Source organism: Monodon monoceros, unplaced genomic scaffold (assembly GCF_005190385.1).
Source record: "Monodon monoceros isolate NGI ecotype Baffin Bay Population unplaced genomic scaffold, NGI_Narwhal_1 Super_Scaffold_14, whole genome shotgun sequence".
NCBI lineage: Eukaryota > Metazoa > Chordata > Mammalia > Artiodactyla > Monodontidae > Monodon > Monodon monoceros.
This window is the reverse complement of record NW_021703770.1, coordinates 5,566,967-5,594,590: the sequence shown is the minus strand read 5'-3', so window position 1 is coordinate 5,594,590 and position 27,624 is coordinate 5,566,967. Positions and strand designations below refer to the sequence as shown.

Sequence of the window (27,624 nt, the reverse complement as noted above, 5' to 3'; positions counted from 1 at the left end):
TGGATGCCCAGACAAGGATATCAGGGAAGACTTCTAGGAAAAGATCGTATCAAGAATGAGTAAATGCCATTAAAATAAAGATTCAGGAGGGTGTGGGAGCACTCCCAGTAGAAGAACAGCATATGCAAAGGCACAGGACTGCAAAACAGAAGGACCCTCTGGAGAAGTGGACGTGGTTAAGAATGGCTGCATCGGAGAATTCGCTGAGGCCAGTGGCCAAAGCAGAGAGTGAGGAAGGTGGCCTTACACTAATGGCAGCCAAGCCGTGCCCTTCCCATGCTGCGAGGGACGACTGGGGAAGCAGCCTAGCAGGTGGGCTCACAGGCATGTGCCGTATGTTGGGCTTTGGTGAAAGATTTCTTTTTAAAGAATATGTTCCGTTATAAGAAATATTTGAAAACCACTGGTCTAGATAATGAAGCGTCTGTGCTAAGTCAAGAAGTATGGTCCTTCGCCTCCAATGTGCAGAAGCTTGAGTGACAGAGACGGTCTCGTTTCTGTCTCATTCCCCACAGGACAGTGAATCTCAGCAGGAATGAGTCTCAACACAAGTTTAGATCATGAAAAACCTATGGGCTGTTTTTAACAATACAAACTACAAGAAGTGAAATCTGACAAAACTGGCTGGTGGAAAAAACAAACAAACAAAAACAACAAAAATAAAGAAAGCTGGCTGGTAGAATATGGGTTAAAATGTAACAAAGCACTGCTAGGCAGGTAAACACAGTGCAGTATACACTGTAGGTGAAGGAATCTACTCATTTGGTAACTCACATACCCTCCTGACTCTGGTAACCAGCAGAGAACACACAGGGTGGGGGAATTTACCATCTATGCTTTCATTAATATGGTCATTAAAAACCTAAAAATTGAGCAGTTACAACACTCGCAGTGCCTTATGTCCAAAGTGAGGTTTTCCTTGGCTCCAGGTACCACTTTTACTTGGAAAGTCGGGCTGCCAGAACATGATTTAGTTCTCTTTAAAAGTCGTTGCCAAACAAAATGAAAAATATAGATACCTATTTTATAAGCCTTTTTAAAAAATAAATTTATTTATTTTAGGCTGCGCTGGGTCTTTGTTGCGGTGCGTGGGCTTCTCACTGCGGTGGCTTCTCTTGTTGCAGAGTACAGGCTCTAGGCACACAGGCTTCAGTAGTTGTGGCACGTGGGCTCAGCAGTTGTGGCTCGCGGGCTCCAGAGCGCAGGCTCAGTAGTTGTGGTGCACGGGTTTAGTTGCTCTGCCGCGGCATGTGAGATCTTCCCAGACCAGGGCTCGAACCCGTGTCCCCTGCATTGGCAGGCGGGTTCTTAACCACTGCGCCACCAGGGAAGCCCCCCATAAGCCTTTTAAAGTTAGGGGGGAAAGCCTTTAAAACCATATTAGAGCACATTATGATAAATGCCCTATTATCATCTTTGCAATAGGAATGATGTCAGTGCTGCTGGAACATGGAACTCAACATCTACATCAAACTTCATATATTTCCAAGTATTCATATATTGGTTATTTTATATTCATGACCCAAAAGGTAGAACACGTGACTGAGGCTCACTACACTCATATAATAACTGCATATAATCAGTGACTCATGCTAAGGGAAAAGGTATAGTATCCAGGTCTACTGAATTCTACCCCAGTGTTTCCAAACCCCAACCCCTGTCCACCCCACATCAATAACTACTTTATACAGGATTTTTTAAAAGGTACAAACTTTCCCTTATGAGATAAATAAGTACTGGGGATGCAATGTACAGTGTATAGCTAACACTGCTGTATGGTATACTGAAAGTTGCTAAGACTGTAGATCCTAAAAGTTCTCAAGGAAAAAGCTTGGTTTTTTTTGTTTTTTGTATTTATAGGATATGAGGGATGTTAACTAAACTTATTGTCGTTATCATTTCACAGTATATGTAAGTCAAGTCATTATGCTGTACATCTTAAACTCATACAGAGCTGGACGTCAATTATACCTCAATAAAACTGGAAGAAAAAATAAATTAAAAAATAAAATGACAGACTTAAGCAAACACTCGAGTCGGTTGCCATCCACAAAATGTTTACATGGTTCTCTGATGTGGTGTGTTTACAAAATTATGAGAGTTACAGCATAGGCTCTGTCCTGACCTTGAGGCTGGGCCTTGTTCTTGACTTCTGGAAATGAGAAGAATCTTCCGTCATTCCTCCCTGCTGCCTCAGTAACTCCCCCATTTACCCACGCCTATTTCTTGTCCTGGAACCAACTGACCGCAGAGTCAGCACACCTTGTGCGTGTTCTCATCCCAAAGGCGCACACTGTTGGGCACAACTAGGTAGGGAACCCAGTAAGTGGTCACCATAGTTACCACTTTCCCTTGCTGACAATGTTCATTCTTCTTCACCTTCCTATTTCCAGCTATCCTCCAGGGCTACCTAAAAGTCCTACCTGTTTCGAAAAGCCTCTCCTAACTGCTCCCCTGCCCACACTAGTGTCTTCTTTCACTTATCTCCTCTACTATTGTTTCCCTTCCCCAAACCATTTAACTTTTGGATCCTAGCTTTCTTGTAGGTTGTTTTTTTTCTTTTCTCTTTTTTAAATTAATTAATTTTTTAGCTGCATTGGGTCTTCATTGCTATGCACGGGATTTCTCTAGTTGTAGCAAGCAGGGGCTACTCTTTGTTGCAGTGCATGGGCTTCTCATTGCGGTGGCTTCTCTTGTTGTGGAGCATGGGCTCTATGCACGCGGGCTTCAGTAGTTGCAGCACGTGGGCTCAGTAGTTGTGGCCCGCGGGCTCTAGAGCGCAGGCTCAGTAGTTGCGGCGCATGGGCTTAGCTGCTCAGCAGCATGTGGGATCTTCCTGGACCAGGGCTCGAACCCGTGTCCCCTGCATTGGCAGGTGGATTCTTAACCACTGCGCCACCAGGGAAGTCCTTGTAGGTTGTTTTTCAAAACGTGTTTTGAAGCCAGAAACAATGGGTTCAAACGCTAGCTCTGGATCTATTCAATTTTGAGTTAACTTCTCTGGGCCTCAGTGAGAAACAAGGATAATACCTCGTCAGGCAAATATGAGGACAATTAATATACCAAGTTCTTGGCAAACCCCCCCATCTACACATAGTAGGTGCTCAATAAATGTTGAATTGAAAAGAAGGGCATGAGCTGTGTTTTAGTCTTCTTTCATCTCTCATGTAACCTCGTATGGACTACAAAGACAGAGCTAGATGAATGTTAATCACTTTTCCTTATTCATAGCTGACGGCTCACCTCTGGTCTCAGGAAACCAAGAAAACATGTTTTGCTTTTTTTTCCCTTCACAATTATAATTAGCCCACATGAGTGTCATCACAGCCAGGGTGATGGTAATACTTTTTTATAAGACTCATTTACATAGTATTTTGACATTTATAAAAGGTTTCTTAACATTTATTATCTCATTTGATTCTCCCAGTAACTCCCTGAATGTTGGTAGGGAAGGTATCATTAAATTTTATATACTAGAAACCTGAATTCAGTGTGGTTCACATTAGTACCACTTTACCCTAATTTACAGTTTACAAAGCATTTAAAAAACCATTTTCTTATTTGATGATTACTTAAGATCCTAAGATCTTCCCGGACCAGGGCTCGAACCTGTGTCCCCTGCATTGGCAGGCGGATTCTTAACCACTGCACCACCAGGGGAGCCCCCGCACATTAGTTTTGTAAAAAAGAATCCTTTAATTAATGTTGTGTCAAGGTCTCCAAGACCACCCTCTAGTTCAATGACTCACAGAAGTCAGAAAAGTGGTTATGCTGACAGATACAATTTATAGCAAAACGGTACAGGTTAAAATCAGCGAATGTAAAAGGCACATAGGGAAGAGTCCAGGAGACCAGGCACAAGCTTCCAGGTGTCCTCTCTGGAGACGGTGCGTGGACAGACAGCAGTTAATTCTCCCAGAAATGACGTGGGACAACACATATAGACTCTTGTCAACTGGGGAAACTCACCTGAGACTTCATGCCCGGGGCTTTCAGTGAGGGTCAGGTCTCACAGGCATGGAGCATCCACGTGGCTGACCTTAGTTATTCAGTTTCCAGCTCCTCCAGAGATCAAACTGATCCTGCGTACTGCAATGCCCCCACCAGAAATCACTGTTAGCATAATCTATCTGATGTGGCTCAAGGCCCCAGGTAAACACAGGCACTCAAAGAAGGCAGGATATTCCAAGAGCTTAAAGGTTATCCCCCAGGGACTTGGTCAACGGGCAGACTTATCTTTGGAATGTGCAGGGTTTGAGTAAGCCAGACTTGCTAAGTCCTTCACTGCACACCTGTAAAAACCATTCTTAGCTTACGGGCCATAGACTTGATTTGACTGGAGACTCTAGTGCCAGGGTCATGTAAGTTACTTTTTTTTCCCCGTTACTTCAAACATTGCTGTAAGAAACATCCCTATGGATGTCTTAGCGTATAAATACACAACATATTGTGGGAATAATGACATAGGTAACTTCTTTCAGAAATAAAAACATGAAATTAGAAATATGTGACTCTTTAAAAAGGAAATCAATCTATAACGCTTATCACTTGGACTTACAAATTATGTATTTAGGGCTTCCCTGGTGGCACAGTGGTTAAGAATCTGCCTGTCAATGCAGGGGACACGGGTTCGAGCCCTGGTCCGGGAAGATCCCACATGCCGTGGAGCAACTAAGCCCATGTGCCACAACTACTGAGCCTGCACTCTGGAGCCCGTGAGCCACAACTACTGAGCCTGCGTGCCTCAACTACTGAAGCCCACGTGCCTAGAGCCCATGCTCTGCAACAAGAGAAGACACCACAATGAGAAGCCCGCGCACAGCAACGAAGGGTAGCCCCTGCTCGCCGCAACTGGAGAAAGCCCGTGCACAGCAACAGAGACCTAGTGCAGCCAAAAAAAATAAATAGAAATAAATTTATAAAAAATAAATAAAATAAAAATTATGTATTTAGATGTAGGACTATAAAATCTCAGCCTTTCTTAATAAGGAAAGTGAATTTACAACTAGTGAACTAAACATAAAATCTGTGTTAGATACTAACAGATTAAAGCAAAGGTCTCAAAGAGATATTAAATTTGAGTATACATATTTTATCACAAGCAACATGTTGCTCTGTTGTGTTCTTCTGCTATTACATGTGAAGGAACTTCTTTTGTCAAATTAATTTGTACAAATATTTTCTCTTAATCTGAACTGTAACCTTCATCTGAATGAATGTCAAAGTTATGCAATGTCTTACATAATTGTGGAAAGTCAAAGCATGACCAATGTAGGAGACACTGGTAGTTCACAAACTGTATTTATTGTTAATATCTTCAAAGGTAGCTGGATTTAAAACAAAAAATATTAGACTTTTTTTCTATCAAGAGCTAATTTTTTTTCTAATCAATGAAAACATCAGTGTGATTTCCCAGATTTTGGAAAAAGCACTTCAGTCTTCTACTTCCCTGCTACAAATGTCTATAACAAGCTTCAAATGTTCAATAATTTCTAAACCTAAGTATGATGCAGAACTTTAGTGTTCTAAAAAGACTTACATGTGGAACTGTTGTTATAAGCAATGTGTAATTTCAATTTTACTAATGAAAAAAAAGTTGTGGCTCGCGGGCTCTAGAGCGCAGGCTCAGTAGTTGTGGCGCGCGGGCTTAGTTGCTCCGCGGTATATGGGATCTTCCCAGACCCTGGCTCGAACCCGTCCCCTGCATTGGTAGGCGGATTCTTAACCACTGCGCCACCAGGGAAGACCCTAAATAGACTGTTTCGAGTGGAAACGAGCACTACTTATTCTTGCATATTGGTCTTATATCCCCAAACCCTCAACTTTCATATTAGTTAAAATACTTTGTAATTTCCCTTGAACTTTCAAATAATTTTCTTGCCCACTAACAGTAACTGTTTCTTACTTTCCAATCCATATGCCTATTTCTTCTTTTAATCTTACTGCACTGGACAAGATCTCAGTGCAATGTGAAACAGATGCACAATAGCCATCCTTGTCCTATTGCTGACTTTAAAGGAACATCTCTGAAGTTATACCATTAACTCGTCATGTTAAACATGGGTTTTTAGTTATCGTTTATCATACTAAGGAAGCTTCTGTCTATTCATAATCTACCAAGAGGATGTTTCATTTGGTTGATTTTTTTTTTTAATTAATGAATTTATTTATTTATTTTTGGCTGTGTTGGGTCTTCCGTTTCTGTGCGAGGGCTTTCTCCAGTTGCGGCGAGCGGGGGCCACTCTTCATCGCGGCACGCGGGCCTCTCACTATCGCAGCCTCTCTTGTTGCGAAGCACAGGCTCCAGACACGCAGGCTCAGTAGTTGTGGCTCACGGACTCTAGTTGCTCTGCGGCATGTGGGATCTTCCCAGACCAGGGCTCGAACCCGTGTCTCCTGCACTGGCAGGCAGATTCTCAACCACTGCGCCACCAGGGAAGCCCCATTTGGTTGATTTTTAAAATGAGTGTTGCACTTTGTTGTTTCCTCCTGCATTCATTGAGATGATAATATGATTTTTCTCTTTAATCTATTAATGTGCATATTATATGAAAAGTTTTTCCAATGCATACCATTCTCCCACTTTGGCAATAAATTTTACTTTGTCACAATGAGTGAATTTTAATTGGTGAATTTGAAATGCTAATACTCAAGCTAGTTCAGCCATGTTCATAAGAGACTGAAGTATAGTATTTTTTCCCTCACATATCCCATTTGACTTTAGTATCATAGTTGAGCTTCCCCCATCCTTCCCCCTTTCTAAAAATTGTCTACTGCTATATTTAAAAAGATTGTTTCTTGAAGGTTTAACAGACCACATCATAAGCCATTTAGATCTGGTGGATTACTTGGGAGTAGATTTTTAAAAAGATTCAGATTTAGTGTTATCTTATATACACACAACGATCCTCATTTAAAAAATAACTAAAATTTCAAATTTATCCACATAAATTCACAAGCTTTGTCATTAAAAAAACTTAACTATATCCTTATTCATATCTTATTTCTTTTATATTGTCTTTTTTTTTTTTTTTTTTTGCGGCACGCGGGCCTCTCACTGCTATGGCCTCTCCCGTTGCGGAGCGCAGGCTCAGCGGCCATGGCTCACGGGCCCAGCCGCTCTGCGGCATGTGGGATCTTCCCGGACCGGGGCACAAACCCGTGTCCCCTGCATCGGCAGGCAGACTCTCAACCACTGCGCCACCAGGGAAGCCTATATTGTCTTTTTTATTGAAAAAAATTTTTTTTTGCCAGGGTAGTGGTAACTCACCATAGATTAGTTTAAAACCTTTTTCCCTTTATGCTTCTATGTACTTTAATTGTTGCCTGCCCCAAATCATTAAGATATTCTCCTATGTTTTACTTCTCCTTTCACATTTAGACTATATTCCATATGGAACTGATTTTTCTGCCTTGTGTCTGGAAGGGGTCTAGATAATTTTTTTTCTCTCATATGGATATCTGACTCTGCACTATTTATTGAAAACACCATCTTTTCACCCATTACAATGATGTCCCCTGGTCATAAATCAGATCATCTATATTTGTGGATTTGTGCCTAGGCTTTCTGTTACATTGGTCTATTTATCTATCCTTATGCCAACCAACTTTACAGCCATAATTATAACTATAGCTTTGTAACAGGTCTTAATATCTGTTGGTGAAATATTTTCAGTTTTGTTGTTGTTCGTTTACCTTGGATAGTCTTGTCCTTTGCATTTCTGTCGGTTGGTTGATTTCTCAACATCCTGCTGGGATTTTGATAACTGTGAAGTTAGGTAACAAGCCAAACATTTATATCTTTTCAAATTTCTCTCAATATTATGATTTTCTTTCAAAACTTTATTTTTAGGTGTTTGATATTTTACGCTAGGGTAAATTGTATCATTTTAACAACTTCTATTTCTTTGTTTCTGACATAAATACAGTTGGTCTCTGTATATTGACTTTGTATGCAGCGACCTTGCTAAATTATTCTGTTCATAAATTCCTTTGAATTTTCTATGCACAATAGCAGTTGTCCATAAATAGTGTTATTTCCTCCTTTCAAAACCTATGCTGTTATTTCAGGCCTCATTTCACTGGCTAGGATCTCAAATATAATGTTAAACAATAGTGGTTATTATTGCTATTAGACTTCAATGAACCAAACTTTTGGCTTTGTTGACTTTCTCTGTTGTATGCTATTTATTTCATTGACCTTACACCTTTTACTTTTCATTCTTCTTCTTTTTCTAGCTTCCTGAAAATAGTTTAGGTCATTGATTTTCAACCTTTTTTCTTTTCTAATATACACACTTAAGGCTATAAATTTCCCTACAAACACTGCTTTAGCTGAAACAAGTTTTGGTAGCTTTGTTACTGTTCACTTCAACATATTTAAAAAAAATTTTTTTGACCCAGATACTGTTTTCAAATGTATTACTTAATTTCCAACCCCAAGTTGGGGTTTCTTTAGCCATCTTTTTGTTACTGGTTTCTAGCTTAATTCCCATGTTAGGGAATACAGAATGAAGGCTTTTGATCTTTCACAATTTGTAGAGGTTTGTGTTAAGACTCAGCAAAGGGTCAACTTTGGTAGATGGTTCAACGTTTAAGAAACTGAATTATGCCTTCTTGATCAAGTGTTCAGCATACATAAATTAGTTGAAGTTTAGTAATGGTATTGTTCAGATCTTCTGTGTCCCGATTTTTTTTCTTTTTTCTTTTGGTCTGATTATTCTATCAGCTATTGCAGAAGCTGTGTAAAAGTTACTAACTATAATTCAGGATTTACTTATTTCCCCTCTCCTATCACTTTTGCTCTATATATTTTACATTTGTCCTAGGAACAAACACATTTAGGATTGTGTGGTTAGGGTGCATTAATTCCTTTACCACTTTAAAATGTCCTTTTTATCTCTAGAGATGCTTCTTGCCTTAAATCTCTGTGTGGGATAAAACTATAGTTACACTGTTTCCATTTGGTTGTTTTATGTGATCTTAGAGTTTTGTCTCTTGTAAGAAGTGTGTAGTGGGATATTGATTCAGCTGATAATTTTTCAACTTTAATTCAAGTAATGAATCACTTTACGTGTTTGGGTTTATATTCTGCAACTTAAAAATCTGACCTACCTGTTTTATGTTCCCTTTTCCATTCTTGCCTTCTTATATTTTATCCTCTATTAAAGTGTTAGATACACATTCTATTGTACTTTTAGTGCTCAAGATTATAACATGCCTCCTTGACTTTACAGTCTAATAACAGTATTAATTTTATCACTTACCAATTGCTAGAACCTGAGAGAACTAACTCCATTTACTCTCCCTGTGTCTTTTGTTATTATATGATGTATTTTAATTCTACAGATATTTTAAATCCCACAGTTTTAGTTATATTTTACATTTACACATCTACCATTTCCATTGCTTTTCATTTATTCCCTCACTTCTAGATTTCATCTGGGGTCATTTTGCATCCGCCTGAAGAATAACCTTTAACATTTCTTCCAGTGTATGCCTACTGGTGACAAATTCTTATTTTTCCTGGAAAGTCTTTATTTTGCCATATTTGCAGTGTATCTTGCCCTTGCCTCTTCTTTCTTATCTGGAATGTGAGCACTGCAGCTGCCATCTCTTCACGAGGACGGAAGCCACGCACTAAAGATGGTGGGTCATAAGGAAAGAACAGAAAAAGCCTGGAGCCCCACTGATCTTGTGGAGCTACTGTATTGGACACCTGGACAGCCAACATGTGAAAGAAAAGTAAACCCTAACAGTTTAAGCACCGTTCTTACTTTGGTTCTGTTACAAGACAAATATCATTCCTGATACAATGTCTTTGATCAATTCTGGAAGCTTCTTAGCCACTTATCTCTTCCAATGTAGCTGTTAAGATATCTGTAATTTACAGTTAAATAATCCAGCATTTGTGGCACGAGTTACTCATGTAAAATTGTCACGTAGGTCCTGCTAGCATTCTGACCAAGAAAGTACAGTCCAGGATGATCAGCTCACACTCTAATTAGAGAAACCATAATCCAGAGGCAACTTCCCTAGGTACTGTTGTCTGTCTCTTGACCAACATATAATACTTTGCTAATTTACATACTAAAGTTCAGAAATTTTTATTGGTGAAATTAGTGGCCTGTTAACTAGAATGATGAACTGCAAAAATTGGCTCCTGATGGTTAAAGATTTTCAAGATTATGCGGATTGGCTAAAAGTAGAGTTGCACGCCCACCCTGCAAGAACAGGACAAAGAATCCAGCTTGGTCTGTAGCCCTCACCATTTGGGAAGATGTCCTAATATAATCCCCTGAAAGGTCCTCAGTGTCCGGCCATGAACACAGGTTTTGTTAAGGGTAACAGAATTCTGCTTCTTGAAGGGAACTTTCAGGCAAGGTGGTTAGAGCATCTCAAAGGGCAGAGAACTTCCTTAAGCCTGCAGAACAGGCAGTAAGATTTTTTTTTTTGCCTTACTTAATATCTGTATTGGTGACAGAAGTTGGTGAGAAACTGCCTTCATTATAACCTGGCTGTTAGGGGGCGATCTGGGGGCAGGAGTGTGTTTGGGGTGGGTGGGCATTCAGTGGGTACTATTATCCACCAAGGGTTGTACACGAATACATTGCCTTAGGTCAGTTCACAACTGCCTCACCCCCAGTTCTATTATTTCCTCCTGCTTAAAACTCCTAAAATATATATGTACACTGGATCTTACTTGTGTGAATCTTTCATTTTTTTCCATCTCTTTTATGCTGTATTCTAGCTTATTCCTGTCGTTTCAAAAATTATCAAGTGTCTGAAATAGTAAATTTCTTCCCAGTGACACTAGAAGAGAGGCCCCAAGAGGGCAGAAATTTGTTTCATTCATTGCTTTACCACCAGAACCTTACTGTGCCCTGCACATTAAGGAGGTGGTCACAATAATTTTTAAGCTAAGCCTGGATACTGTGAGAGCAAGACTGTAACTGACATTTCAGCTCTTTCTCATGGAAATCTTCCTTCCCCTCCACCTAGTCTTAGGTTCAGAAGCTGCTCTGCAGCCCCCAGGCTGCTGTGCAGAGCTCTGCGCCCCCCTTCCTGAGGCTGCAGTGCCTTCTAGGGTCTTGGCTTCCGGCAGAGGTCTCAGTCCCACCTTCCCTGAATTGTCAGGTCATGTCTCACTGTTAAAAGTCCCAGAGTTCACTGGTGAGGCTCTTAGCCAAGATGATAACCCTGCAGGTCAGAGCGGCTTTCAGTGCCTCCGTTTACTACTTTGGCTTTGTTTTCTCTTCACTTCTGGCAGTTGGTATTTCCTTTCTTTTCTTTTGCAGTCAGCTGCGTGTATATGTTATGTTTTATTTGGCATCTTTCTGAGTTTGGAGCTATGGGATGGTGGTGGTAGCAAGGTTTATGTTAATTCAGTCTGCCATGGCACCAAGATTCCTGGAAACAAACTATGTGAGAAGGTAAAACAATAAACCACCATTTTAAGCCACTGATTTGCAGTTTTCTATTACACAGCAGTAAAATTCAATCACTAATTGATGCACTTTGAAAAGCAGAACAAATGAAGAAAACATAAACTGAGAGTTGGAAGAAAATGTTTATTTCATAAAAAGGTATGAAGGTAGAAAACCAGTAAGAACAGGGAAAGGAGAACTTACAAGTGGGGGATTTTGAGTCAACTGGGAAGTGATTTGGACAAAACTTTCACAGGCAACAGAGCTTCATATACCATAACCACTACACTGAAAGGCATCTAATAACCAGCCAATTTTATCTGTATCAGTAGTAATAAGAATAATTCTCTCTACACTTCCACCTTTTCTAAGGAAAATGTAATCAGTGAAGACCTAGTTGGCCTTAATGTTTTCAGTGTGTGTCTCGAGTTATCAAAAATTAACTGTAGGAGAGTAGGATGAAGTAGAGACCTGCATTTTTGTGTTGAGAAAATATTAACCTTTAATTGTGCAGCTTAATTCTTGGGTATGCCTTTGCTGTTTTTGTTTATTCCTCCCTACAACATTAGCATGATGGAAGTATAATTTCTTGGTCACCACTTAACATTTCAGTTCTGTTTTTCAACATGTAACCAAGGGTACAATTAATTTAAACACTTTTAACAGTAAACAATTGTGTACATGGTAAAATAAGTTGGCTTTTTTCAAACTTAAAGGGTATATATAGTATCAACTGAAACTAACTCCACTCAAGAAATAATTGAGTGTCTTCTATTAAGCAGGCATAGTGCTGGTACTGCATGAATATTACCTCCTATTAATCATTCTAAGAACTTTAGAAAAGACTTGTGAAACCAGAGCACTACCAGAGGACTAACTGTAACCCTTCACACCCTATGGTCTATTTTTCTTGCTATTACAAGTAACATGAAGTACTCCCACTTTGTAGAGCCAGAGAGATAAAATCATTGATCACTGTCATATGGCTAGAAAGTAGCAGATGCTATAACATGAACCCAAGGCCTTGATTCCAAGATCAACTCTTTTATACTGCCATTATGATGCCTTTATACAATTCCTCAGTGGACAGTTTTCTCCACCTGGCAGTCATTTTCTTACTTTAATTTTTTATAAGGAAAACACTGTGAAGAAGCAAAGTAAAAAACTGATTTAATCCTTGGCAGTACAGTGGCAATTAAATAGCTGTTAAAAAAACAGTGTTTTGATAACATGCCCAGGATTTCTGAGAACATTTCTACTGGACACCTTTGCTCCAAGCTTATCTTCCATTGAGAGAGGGAGGGGACCGTATTTAAAAACAAGAATAGGGACTTACCTGGTGGCCCAGTGGTTAAGAGTCTGCGCTCCCAATGGAGGGGGCCCGGGTTCGATTCCTGGTCCGGGAACTAGATCCTGCATGCCGCAATTAAAAAAAAAAAAAAAATTAATAATAAAAATAAAAGAAAAACAAGAATAAAATTTCCTTCTTTCAACAAAATTTATCATGTCAGACACTGAATTTATGAAGATAAACTTGTTTCTGTCTTCAAGGGGCTCATAATTTAAGAGGAGAAATACACATGTAAATAAATTAGTGATAATTTTAGTACCAGTGATAGTGCTAAACTAGAAGATAGTAAAAGACATATTTATGACACAAAGATAAGAACCCTCCCTCCCTTTTACCTGGAAGGTCCAAGATCCAGGTAATATTAAGACATTTGAACTGAGTTTTGAAGAGTGAGTTATTTCCTGAGGGCTTAGTATGTGCCAGATAGTGTGCCAGATAGTGTGCTAAGTGATTATCTGGATTATCTAATTAAATTATCACTGCAATTTAGGAGATAGGTAAATACAGATGAATCCAGGTGGTTTGACCTAGAACTCAATCTGCTAAATATTGCGAGCTACTGACATACGCAAACACACAATAAAACAGATCACTGGAGTCACAGAGATAAAGGGACTTATAAAACTGTAATGTTCTCATTTACATACAAGGCATATGAAGTGAGTATGCTTCAGGAATTAGCCAAAGGTCACATAATAAAGACAGAGATAATCTCTTATTCTCTCAAGGGCCTGTCCATTGTATGATCACGTTTCCCTGAAAATGTTATTCTCTTCCTGCTTTTCCCTTTAACTCCTTCAAACTCTCCATCACCGAAAGCCACCTCAAACCACATGCCAACTTACCAAAGGGCGAGGTCATTAAATGAGTGCAGCGCAAGGACACACGGTTTGATAGCGTTAGCCTGTATTTAAAACAAAATATTTACTGTAAATGTCAGTGTTTTATAAGCAATGATCTGAAAAGACTGAGAAACAAGTAAAACAGGTTTGCCAGCTTTTACGAACACTGCTTCTTACATACTCAACCTATTACGTATGAAAATAAATACAAGGCATGAATTCAAATCCCAGATATCCTGAAAACTTCAGAAAAGACTTGTACTCTGGTCTACCCAGAGCTCTACCTACAACTGTACAGTACACATTCCTGTATGGCACGGCTACCTCAAGTTTTCTAAGCACTTGGATTAGTTTTCCTAATGTCAGCCCTCGGAGCCTTCCCCCTGCCCTGTCTGAGCTGCCTGGGATCTGTTCAATCATTTTTTTAAACATAAGTAAACAGTACAAACTTTTCATTGTTTAGTTTGAAATGAAAACTTTAAATGCTTGTGTGGAAACAAAAAGCTGAAATAACTTCTTTAGGGTCATAATAAAACTCTATCATTCTTATTATATGTGCAGTTTTAAAAATATACTTTAAAGGTTCAAGGTGGACGACTATTAAGACTTCGGGAAAAAAAACAAAGACTGACTGGAATTCTAATGTAGATGTGACTCTGCTCGTGGCTAGTACGCATGAGCACAGTAAACCTGTTGTGGTTTAGGTTTAACATACAGATGGAGAGAATGGATATGCAACATTCTCGGTACTACTGCGTTTATTTCCCACCTTAAAGTGAAGACCCAATTATAAATTCTATTGATTCTACAATAATAACAATATGAAAATTGACAGGAGTCAAAGAATATCAGCAAACTTATTAATAAGAAAATGACAAAAGTGAGCATTTATTTGGTAGCACAGCATACACTGGTTCTGAAAGGTATGAAAATTAGAATCACACGCCTTTAAAAAATTATAGATGTTCCTTTCTAGATTGACTGTATATTTGAGGGTAGATCTCGCCCATGCATTTGTTTCTTTAATCTCCATAAATGCCTGAGACCCACAGCCTGCATATATGAACCACTTATGGTACTCAGGACACTTGCTCTGAGGTCAGGGATCTCCATCACTTTAACTGCTCTGTGATTATAAGTAACTTAACTTTCCTGAGCCCCAGTTTCCTGAACTGTAAAGTATACTAATAACACTTACCCTAAACCTAAAGGGCTGCTGCAAGGGTTAGATGAGAACACTACAAAAGTAATAAGTACCTGTACCATAACAGGTGTTCCATATACACGGTGGTATTTATGAATACTCAGACAGTAATAATGACAGATGTATTAAAATGAGTGACAAACTCAGGGGACACCCAAGGTCTAAGGACTGTTAATGTGAAGATGAAGAACTGATAGAACAGACTTTCCTTTTTATATGAGTTTTATGATTTAAAAAAACTGATCAGAATAAATGTCTTAAAAGAAATCTTTGGGTAACTAAAAATAAAATTTGAAATGATGAGGGCTCCTTAATTGCGGTTCCAGGGTTCCTTAGTTGTGGCTCGCCAGCTTCCTAGTTGTGGCACACGGGCTTCTTAGATGCAGCATGCATGTGGGATCTAGTTCCCTGACCAGGGATCGAACCTGGGCCCCTGCATGGGGAGCACAGATTCTTATCCACTGCACCACCAGGCAAGTCCCCAGCATAATGTATTTATAACACTGAGTGTGGAATGGGCCTTCCTAAGACAACAAAACCCAGAAGTTACCAAAAATTACATAATGATTTAAAATAAAGTTTTAAAAAACACATGACAGATTAGGAGGAAGTATCTGCAACACATTTAATAACTTAGAAAGAAAAAAAATCTAAAATACATACAGTTCCTAAAAAACAATAAGAACAAATTAACAAACCAAAAGAAATATGGGCAAAGGACATGAACATACAATCAAAAAACTAAAAATGAAAGAAAGAAAACCAATGAAAATGTGAAGATATTAGCTTCACTCTTAGACAAGGGAATGAAAATAAAAACAGATACTTCTTTGCAACCATCAGATCAGCAAAAATGAACAAGAATGGTAATGCTTTGGGGCAAGGATGTGAGGAAACAGGCACTCTCTTACATGGCTAGCGAAAGTATAAACTGGCACAGACTCCTTGGAGAATAATTTTGCAGTATCTGTAAGTATTTTAAATAGACATGTTCCTTGACACAGCAATTATACCTTTACAAATGGTTTTGTAGAAATAATCACACAAAATATGAATCAAAATATTCTGTATTTCGCAAGACTGCCTAAAACAGTGAAATACTGGAGCAACCTATGGTTCCACCAATAGGGAAAAGTACATTATGGTATATCTATATATGGAACTACAAAAAAAATGTGATGCATAGATATGGAAAGTTCTCCAATGCATGAAAAAAAGTATAAGATATATATACAGTATGATTTCAAGGTATTATAAATCCCACCCATATCACCAAGGTATATGTGTGTAAAAACACAACAAGAGCTTGGAAGGATCACCACTGTTAATAATTCAGAGTGTAAGAAAAAGGCAGGCCGTGGTATGTGAATGTGAAGAGAATATTTTTATATACTCTTCACGTTTACTCTAAATATTACAGAATGAATGACCACACATTTAGAAAGTTATCTGAAGGGACTTCCCTGGTTGTCCAGTGGGTAAGACTCTGCGCTCCCAATGCAGGGGGCCCGAGTTCGATCCCTGGTCGGGGAACTAGATCCCACATGCGGGCCGCAACTAAGAGTCTGCACGTCACAACTAAGAAGTCCGCAGGCCACAACTAAGACCCGGTGTGGCCAAAATAAATAAATAATGAATTAATAAATAAATATTTTTTATAAAGGAGTTATTGTTAACTTAAAAAAAAAAAGTTATCTGAAAATTAAGGATTTGCCAGTACCCAGTTCCCAAACTCTATTTCTCATTCATATTCATACCTTTACTTGAAAATAACCCAGTATTCTGGTCAACATGGAATCTTTTTGTGCTACTGACTATATTACTACATAATTTTAAACAACAATTATTAAATATAAACAGGATACCCAAAACAAAAATTTTCAGAGATAACCTATAGTATAAGGAAAATTTATGTCAAAATTAAGACAACTGTATACCTTTAGCGACCTTTTATACTTTTTCAATCAAAGAAACCCTGCAAAAACCCTTATTTTCCCAGGGAATTTTAACCCCTATAAAACTTGCATGAAGAACAAGTAGCAAAGAAACTTTCTCAAAAAAACAAAACAAATAGCCCAAACCCTGTTTTTAAATATTTTTAGACAGTAGGACAAATACTAAACACATAGCTTAACAGTCTTTAAAGAATCACGTTGAAATAAGCAAGGAAAAGGTCAGAACTTTTAAGCCAGTTATAATTGTATCTGGTTAGTCCCAAGACAGACAGTTAAGTGACTGAACAGGTTCTACTGCTAAGACGTTGATTCCCGGAACAGTTTTACACAGCCTCACAGGAATAATGTGTATTAAATTATACAAACACCCTTGGGATGTGTTCTTTTCCATAATATTAAAGGAAGTTAAGGCTAATGTTAATGGTAGAACTGCTTTTTTAAAAAACTGAAATGAACAGAAAAGGTAAACTCATGTGTATCAGATTCCCCATTTTAACTGACATTTTTCGATTACTGAAGCCAAAGGACACATTTGTTTGGAACCATAAAATCCTACTATTGGGAACTGATGAAATGAAAAAGATATAATGAAACAGGAAGAAGTTAAATAATTTATGCCGAATGCATAACAAATAATTATGAGGAGAGATATCAAATCTTCAAACTTGATAGAAAATAGTTGGAGTTTAATTTTGGAACATATTTAAATATTATTGAAAAATCCAACTTTATATTATGTGCTCTATCAATCAATTAAATAAAAAATGACAATTGGAAAATAAGGGGGGAAAATGGGGGATATTTTAACATTTAACCAGATTCTGTAACATTTAAAAACTGATAAGCACATGTTCATCAGAAAAAAATTTCTTTTACATTTCTAATAAATGTATGGTTTTTAAAGAAATCAAGGCACGTATTTTCTAAAGGGTGGGAGACAGCTCAGTATAACAGAATAATTTACTGTATTAACTAAAAGAAGGTAAAGTGAAAAAAAATTTTTCACTTAACTATAACTCAACTTTCATGTGGAGCTTTTTCTAAGTGATAACAGGTGAGGCAAAGCTGATAGCCCAAATGATCAAAGACCCCATAATATAATCAGCAAAGTATGGAATATAAAGATATAGATACAGGGCTATTAAACAAAAGAAAAAAGCAATACATTAAAAAACACTATAAATTAGGAATTTAACCTACAGACCATTTGGGAGCCTAAACCACATGATATGCTAAATATTTTTTCATATTGGAGAATATGAAAGAAAAATTTTATATTTTGTTCACTGAGGTTCAAAGGTAAACTGATGGGGAACTCTTACACATGCTTAATCTGAAAAAATATATTTCATAAAACTACCCTTAGATTATATGATGCTTCCATAATGCACTGCAATATTTCTCCTGAAGTATTATAAATCAGAAAATAACCTAAGCACTTGACAAGTTTTAAATGAACATGTGGAACTCAGCGAAATATACATTTTACATCCAAGTACATAACAGAACAGCTCCCACTTAATAAAAAGAAAAATTTTAAACTTTAGTATATTGGACAAATAGAATACAATTAGAAAGACAGCACTCACCTATTCAAGAACAAGTCTCCCTGCCCTGACTTCACATTTTTTATTTAATTGTGAATTTTTCATAACACATAGACATCTTCCAGAGGAGAAGCAGCAAACATGAATTCTAATTCTGGATTTAGGCACAGGTAAGAGTTTATGGATACTTGCCAAGCTGCTAGAAAGAATAATATGTACTTCTTGAGTCATTTTGATTTTGTGGTTGTTCTTTGTGTTTTACCTGTACAGAATGTGGATGTGTCACCAAAAGAAGAAAAGTAGAGCTGATTTCATGGAGTTGAAAAACAAAGTTACAGAAAATTAATTTTAAGTAGAGTGTTTTTAATAAAAGCATGAAATATGAAAGTATAACTGAAATCAAACAATTCATACCTAGAACTAGTTATCAGGTATTAGCTTGTCTTTATTTACAAATGTATGGCAGAACTATACTCTGAAAAAAAAGGATGACAAACACATGTTTAAAATAATAATAATAGTAATAACAATAATAATAGCTACCGTTTTTCAGGAGCTTAGTATGTACCAGGAATTATTCTAACACTTTACTGGTATTAACTCATTTATAATATTAATCCGTTTAATCTCATAACAATCCTATTAGGTAGGTACTCTTATAATCCCAATTTAGCAGACAGAAGAAACAGAGAGAGTAATAACTTCCCCCAAATAACATAGCTAGTAAGTGGCAGTACCAGGATATGAGTTCAAGAAGCTGGGCTTCAAAACTCTACCACTAAATTACAGTGATTTCAAAGATTCAAACCATTTCCATTAAATCAGAAAGTTGGTATCATCTTTATTGCTAAAATAAAAATGAGTCAGATCTACTTTAAACAAAACAGCAATTATTTACTCAACACCTAAAATATGCTACGTACTATTATTAGGCATTATAGCTGGTATTAACAACAGCTAGCATGTTAGCATTTATCAGGACTTAACGTGACAGGAACTGACAAATGAACCACTTTGCATTCATCACAGAGGTCGATCCTTACAACAATCCTGTGAAGTGGATACCATACCTATTTTGCAGATGAGAAAAACACCAAGGTGTGAAACAGCGCCATTCCCTCCTCCAAATCACATACCAAAATGACTGGCAGAGCCCAGATGGCTACACATGTCTAATATCAGAGCCCTTGCTTGTCAGAGCACACCGAAAGGGCTACAAATGTGATGTCGCTGACCAAACAAGACATTCTTTTGCCCCAAACCCCAGAGTCTTATGTCATGTTAGAGATACAATGACACAACTGAAAAGATATGACAGTAATTAAAATTTATAGTTATTACATTAAAAAAAAAATCAAGCCTCTACTATTTTTGCCAAATCCTGTATCAATGTTAATGGCTGATATTCCAAGTCAGCTGAAGTAAACATCCACCTCCCAGCCGATCCACGTATTACAGCTGAGTGTAGGATGTTTACATGAACTGAAAACTTGGTTTAAAGCAGGACTTACAAAGATTGACATAAATGAGGCAAAAGTCAAATCAAAAAGTATTTTGAGACAAAGTTTAAACTCCAAGGGAAAAGGCAGAAGTGACATTCTTTTCACAGAAATAATTTATGGCAATGTAAGCAAACATCTTGTAAATGTTCCCAATCTAAATGTGGCTGATTTTACAGCCTCTCATCTTCCTATATCCCTCTCTTCAAAACAACTGAACTTGCATTTAGAGGAACCCGGCTGATGGCCTTGACGATGCATCAATCACCCATTCTTCCTCAGGAAGGAGATTCCTGTTTTGGGTAAAAGACAAAGTTAACAATACACCTCTGAGGAGCTCAAAGCTTAGCTGTAGCCTTCCTTTTCCTCATTTCCTTTCCCTCTCCTCGAGCCTCTCCCCATCTCCTCCCTCAACTCATAATTCAGTTAAGTTCGCCTCAGTAACATCTCTCCCATACTCTGATCTCAGTACACCTTCTACTGGCCCAAGTGTTGCTAAGTTGCCTCTCAGAAATCCCTCGTCTCTTTGCACTCCTCTGATTAAGAAAACATTACCACCCATACCTCTACGAAGCATATGTGGCCCGATCAGTGCTCCTGCACCAACGAAGAGGAAATCCTCAAATTTGTAAGTAAAATTAAATATTAAGAACCATTGCCAGCAAATTCTAAAAATCTCTGGAATTTCAGAGGCATTCCAGGACCTTCAGGAACCTCCTGTCTCTACCTGGCCTCCCTTGTCCTCTTTGGGCTACTTCCCCTGAAGCACCAGTTCTCAAGATTAAACACACACATTTTTTTTTTTCCTCTACAAGTATATTGTTTTCTTGTTTCAAGTATTCCACTGCAATACTATTTTTTCCTTCTGCTTTTCTTTGCAAATCAAATAGGTTTTGTGGGCTAGACAATTAATATGATGCTTTCTCTGGGAGAACAATGGGTCTCAGGTTTCCAACAAACCTTTTTCAAAACAAACTTTTGGATTACTACATGTTTTTAAGTTGGGGATTTTATGCGTATTTTTCTTCAGTCGCTAACTGGGCATAATACCGAACAGGGAAAAGAATGTAAGATGAGCTCCGTGCTTCTGGAAGCCTGGACCCAGGACAGCAGCATCAGCAGCTCTTGGGAATTTAGGAAAAACAATGCACATTCTCAAGCATCACCTCAGACCTACTGAATGATAAACTCTGGCAAGCCCCAGCAATCTGTATTTTAATTAATAATCCCTCCAAGTAATTCTGATACATGCTAATATTTGAAAACCAGTGGATTAAAGATTAAATTGTTTCACCAAATATGCTGGAAAGCCAGAGCAAAGATAGCAGTGAACATCAAACTGTTAGAAAGTCTGTCATATGCTACAGATTGGGGGCGGGGGGGGGGGGGGGAAGGCAATGTCAAAACACCCATCACATGTCCACCCATAATGAACCAGGCTGGGGAAACTGTGGCAGAGACAGCCTGAAAAAGCATAATTTTGAAAAGTAATTAAGTTCAGACTGATACTCAAACTTGAAATTTTTTTTTCCCTGAACACACACAGCAAATAGAGGCACATTCGCTCAGTGAATAAAGTTTTAACCAGAGGAACCGAAGGGGCCACAGTCGGAGCCCTCTGCATGCAATGAGGACTGCACGCTGAGATCCGAAGCTCACCGCCCACTTCCGGGTCACCCACCCCACGCCACCTCTGGCTCTGCGTAAAAGGGACTCAGGCATCAAGACCAATGAAGATCCGTCCAACAATGTAATTTTAACCAAGAATATTTGTACACGAGCATATCTAATTGGAAATGAACTTGAAGACAATTCTGTAGTTGTCTGCTTAAAAAAGTAACCCCTAAGGAATCGCAAATCAAATGCTAAGGAAAAAACCTGTCATTTTCAGAAAACGGTATTCAGTAACTAAAAATGTTTTACTTTCAGTATTAACTAGATCAAAATATCTTCTTAGTAAAGAATTCCTGAGGTTTCTAAGACCTGTCAATAAAGACCACACACGTCTTCCTCAATACTAAGTTAAAGAATGGGGAAATAAGCTGTTACAGGTTCACTGGCAAATACTAGTTCTCTAACATTTTAAAGCATTTGTTCTGTATAGTCAATTGCTAAATTTGCAGGCCACTGGGAAGTTTGTGGTTCTTCCAAATTAAAACATCAAGAAATCATCTGCAAATGACTAAAAGGTTGTACTGAAGCAAGGGTATCCAGAATTAAAGCTGACATGGTCTCTGATTCACCTCATTAGGGCAGAATAACATGGAACAAATGTTACGTAACATAGATTGTACGTTAATCCTGAGTATCCAGGGATGAGTGGACGGCTGTGCAGAGTGTCACAGCTTTGTGCAGGAAACCCACCCTTCTTTTAGCATAGATCTGGGCTATCATTTTAAAAAGTCTTTCAAATTCAGCTAGGCAAATTATTAAACTAGGCAGTTTCTACCTACCTTACTGAATTTCAAAGCTATGTAACAAAATTTTTCATAGGAAACAATGTCACCTTGTCTAACAAAATGACCCTATTACCAGAGGACTCTTTCTGCCTTTCCAGGGAGCACTCCCTGGGCTCTTAGAGCAAATGGCCCTGTTTGCTGCTATCTGGAACCCAAGGCCTCCAATGTGCTAAATCAGAGGGTCAACTCTTAATAAAGCACGTTTATTAAGATTTGAGTATGAAGGGATACTTGCTGCATGCTAATCACCAAGCTTGAAAATTATACTTCAACTTGCAAAGCTACCTGTGTCTGAAGCAACTACCTATGCCACCTCCCTCCACTCTGGCCACGTAAGTCTTGTAAACTAGCATAAAGGAGCATTTAGGAATCAGTGCTGCAGCACGAATACATCTGGGCAGCTACATTTTATATATCTGTATAAAAGATATAAGCAAATAGTAGACACTGCTGCAACAAAACAAAATTGTTAGTGGGGCCCCATACAGGCAAGGTGCTCTACTGGACACAGACGGCAGGAAAACTGGTAATTATAAAGATATAATGTCCTCACCCTCAGAAAGCTTATGATCTAATCAAGGAAGATATGCATGTAAAAAAATTAGCAAGAACTTTACCTTTTGGTTTAATTACGCACTGAACCTAACAGAGTAAGATGTTTAGCAGTTTAATATTAATACATGACAAAAATACCAAAGCTTTATTGAAGAGAAAGATTTCAATAAAATAGAAATGTTTCCCAGTGTCTAAAAGACAAACAGAGATAAGAAAACAAATTTTCAAAACTCAGAAAAAGAGCTGTTGTAAAATTATGCGTTATCAATAGTCTGCCCTGAATGTCACCTGTGAGAAAAGCCCTGTATAGCTCAGCACTGTGAGGGAACACAAAAAATAGATACAGTGCACCTGCTCACAAGGCATCAACATTCTAATGAGGAAGAGAAAAGGCAAGTGATAACCTGAAAATACTCAAGAAAATGTACTCAATAAAGTAAGACAAATATAACCAATGGTGAATGTTGTAAATAGGCTCAGTGGTTTGAAGTCCTGCAAGTTTTTAGAGGACAGTTCTGACTAGGAGCTGTGACATCATTCCGGGTGGAGAACAGGAAGCTGGGGGGTGGGGGTGGGCAGGGGGCTGAGAGGCCAGAGACGAAGTTTGTACACTTCTTCACTACAGAGAAAGCTGAAATGTCTTGGTTGTGTACTGCTGGGCGGTAGGGTGGGGTGGTGCTGATAAATGTACTCTCAATAACGTCTCCAGAATTTCTAAAGGAGGAAATCAGTCTTCTGAACTGTTGGGAAGTTAAACTCTAGCCTACTTGGAAAGGCAATAAAGAATGAAAGTTCACTGCCAGGGCAAAAACAGAAATAAGAACCCATAGTGGGTTCTCTAAGGCCCAGCAGCAGCAGCATCTTAAGTCTGGGAAGCTCAGATGGCATCTGCTACAGGACATCCTGTTCTCAGGACAGCATCCCACACTAAACTCTCGCATAAAACATGCATTCTCACAGAGAGCAGTAAATGAAGAAACCTAAAGATCCCTGGTGTTTTTCCACACATTTTATAGCCTCCCCTGTTCTACTTCTTGGATATAACTATCCTGAAACGATGTCTGTGAAGAGCCGGTAGCAGCAAACATCTGACTGAAAGCTTAGCTATGTCTTACAGCTTCCAGTCGGGGATGTTTACAACAACAGACTTTCTGGACAACAAATTAACAGAACGAATAAACACAAATGTTGCCAGTCACCATCTTTATCTGATGATTGATAGGCTTTTTAGTCCTGAACGCTATCTGTGACATCTTGGGACAAAAATGATAAAGTTAATGCTATTCATTGGCAAGAGAGAAGCAGTTTATCAACAGCAATTTTTTCCTAAATAAATTACAAAAGACAATATGCATTATAAAGTTGTCTTGGCAAATATGTAACATTAAAGATTTTACCCAGTTATCCTACAAGATACATTTTCTCTTTGCTACATGCAAAAATGAGGCTTTCTCTCCCTAAACCTAGAGTTTCAGAATTAATAATAAACAACACACTAGAATGACAACCCTAACGATCAGACTGACCATACATCTGCCTGAAACAGTCCCAATTTATGACTGTTGCCCTGCTTTTATCATTAAAAGCGACTCTCTTCATTAACAAAAGTGTCCTAATTTAGATTGCTAATACAGTGGGTTTTACTGGTAGCAGATCTAAACCAAGTTAAGTGTCTAATATTTTCTTCCCCTGTCCCCAGCTGATTTAGGTTAGGGATGTGCAGTCCATGGAAATGAACAAAGCAAAGTAGATAATAAGCAAACAAACTCATGACCTTGGCTTTGTTTATAAAACAATAATACACTGAAACCATTTTGTTTCCCACACCACTTTCCTGAAAGAGAGATGGAAGACTAGGTGAAATATAAAAAATCTGCACTCCACTGAAACCAAGATTTGCTTTAATCTAAAGCATGTGAAATTACTGTCTCTTAAAAAAAACAATTAAAACAATTAGAGTCTACAATTTTCAATGATTTCCAAGAAATGAACATACACACACACACCCCCTGCAGGATAACTACTGAACACACCAATATACACAATTTTGAGAGGCTACGAATTTTCTAATATTAATTAATTCCTTTGAGAAACTATGGAGTAAGTAATTTCAGTCACTGATATTTACTGTGTGATAATATTTAAAGTTGCTTTCTGAAAAAAAAATTTTTTGTTTTAAATGTCATAAATAACTCTACCCATTACAGAAATAATGCTGGAAATGAGGAAAGTGCATGTGGTCTCTATGGATACAAGATGACCTTCATTGTTTCTGAAGACAAATACCTTAAAAACAAAAAAAACAAAAAAAAACCCCAGTGGCTACTTCCAAGGAAGGCTATTCAAGCTGTTCTACAATTGAAAATTTCCAGATTTAAATTAGGAAACAATAGCTATTTCATGCCTAGGTGGCACGTGATACTTGACTAATTAGGCTGCTGCACATTATGTTGCAATAAACCAGTGATTACAACTCTCTCCTTCAAACAATTTCCCCCTTCTGTTCTCAGTTTAATATTTTTTAAAGGTTGATCAAATGACAGAAATGTTTATCAGAGCTACTATATTTAGCTCACACATAATTCTATAATACATAGAATCTTTTTTTCAGGGTTATTAGGGAATTTTGTCAAATGTTACACATTTGCTTATGATGTATTACTTTTTAAAAAAAAAATGCTGGTTTTGGGCTTCCCTGGTGGCGCAGTGGTTGAGAATCTGCCTGCCAATGCAGGGGAAACGGGTTCGAGCCCTGGTCTCGGAGGATCCCGCATGCCACGGAGCAGCTAGGCCCGTGAGCCACAACTACTGAGCCTGCGCGTCTGGAGCCTGTGCTCCGCAACAAGAGAGACTGCGATAGTGAGAGGCCCGCACACCGTGATGAAGAGGGGCCCCCGCTTGCCGCAGCTAGAGAAAGCCCTCGCACAGAAACGAAGACCCAACACAGCCATAAATTAATTAATTTTTTAAAAATGCTGGTTTTTATTTATTTTATTATTTAAATTTATTTTTGGCTGCGTTGGGGCTTCATTGCTGTGTGCGGGCTTTCTCTAGTTGTGGCGAGCGGGGGCTACTCTTCATTGAGGTGCGCGGGCTTCTCACTGCGGTGGCTTCTCTTGCTGCAGAGCACGGGCTCTTGGCGCACGGGCTTCAGTAGTTGCAGCACATGGGCCCAGCAGTTGAGGCACTCGGGCCCTAGAGCACACGGGCTTCAGTAGTTGTGGTGCATGGGCTCAGCAGTTGTGGCATGTGGGCTCTAGGGCACATGGGCTTCAGTAGTTGTGGCCCACGGGCTCTAGAGCGCAGGCTTAGTTGTGGTGCGCGGGCTTTGTTGCTCTGCGGTATGTGGGATCTTCCTGGACCAGGGCTCGAACCCGTGTGCCCTGCATTGGCAGGCGGATTCTTAACCACTGCACCACCAGGGAAGTCCACTTATGATGTATTCTTGAAGACGGGTGAAAATTAAATGTACAGAAGTTGAATAATTTAATGTATTATAAGAAAATCCATTATGAAATACATTCTATAATTAAAAAGTATCTTCTAGACACAAACTATAATAATAATATATAATCTGTATTTCATAAATGTTCTTTTTGTTCTTTTATTCATCATCAGAAACAGAGTAAGCAGGTCAAATCTAACGAAGGTATAGCTGAGGCTAAAGATGAACAATTTTTGGTGTGCTTAATGATTTCCGTATTTGTTACAAATGTATTACATACTTGAGAGCTACCATTCTTACTACTAGTGTTAGCACTTTACTTTTCCCTTTACTAATTTTTATAAGAACGGGCAAAACACACATTAGATTCATACAAACAATCTGCTGTTCAGACAGAAATGGGTATGAACTGTTGGCTGGCATAGTGCTACTGTGCAGAAACTGGAAATGTTTGCCAAATCAATCTGTCAATGATAGTTTTGAGTACCCACATATAATGTATGCCAGGCCACATTTTGCCACGGATTCTGTCATACCATAGATCCCACAAGTACAATGCTGAAAACGAGTTAGATACCTAATACATTCCCTTCAATGTGACAACCCATAATGAAGGCATTATCCCTCAAAAGTACAGCTGACATTTGAACAACAGTTTGAACTGCTCAGATGCACTTATATGCGGATTTCTTCCAACACAGACATACATACATACAGTATTACAAGATCCGCAGTTGGCTGAGTCTGCACATACGGAAGCATGGGTGTGGAGGACTGGCTATGGGACCTGAGCATCTACAGATTTTGGAGTCTGTGGTGGGTCCTGGCACAAATGCCCCGCAGATACCGAGAGGCAACTGTATTATTATAAGGAAGATTTCCTGGGTACAGGAACTTGTACTAGACTACGTAAGAAAATAGTTAAGAAATACCATTTTGTAACTTAAGATAAACATGCTGAAAAAAAATAACTTCTCAGTTGGCCTAGATTTTGCATCCTCTAAGAGAAATCTAAGGCAGGGAAGCTGCTTGGACTAGTAGCAGAGAGGTTATATGCCCCAAGTCTTAAGGGAAGCAGGGTGGGACTGGGAAAAAAAGCTGGCAAAAGGCAAGAATTCACAGGCCAATAATAAAGGTTATGGAGCAGAAAACACCCACATTGAAAGAAAACAAAAAACCCAGATACCCCAAAAGATATTCTATTCTCTTTTTCAACCTATTCAATGATACTTATCATCCTCTATATGCTTCAGGTTAAAAAAAAAAAAAGCAGAGATTAAAAAAAAAGGAAAAGAAAATGATATTTAAATTAATAAACTCAATCCATTTGAAAAATTTATA

General features: G+C 38.4%; 1 protein-coding gene across 13 annotated transcripts in view; it reads right to left on the bottom strand.

Moving 5' to 3' along the window:
- Positions 1-27,624, bottom strand: part of ZFAT (zinc finger and AT-hook domain containing) — a 481,085-nt gene that overhangs the window by 427,703 nt on the left and 25,758 nt on the right. For 9 of the 13 annotated variants that reach the window (XR_003793519.1, XM_029222687.1, XM_029222683.1 and 6 more), the window contains exons 2-4: positions 13,623-13,681; positions 7,696-12,839; positions 3,970-4,089 (exon numbers count right to left, since the gene is read on the bottom strand). The gene's annotated coding sequence lies outside the window, so the exon portion shown is untranslated. The remainder of the gene's footprint in view (positions 1-3,969; positions 4,090-7,695; positions 12,840-13,622; positions 13,682-27,624) is intronic. The other 4 variants (XM_029222676.1, XM_029222681.1, XM_029222677.1 and 1 more) reach the window with 2 other exon arrangements.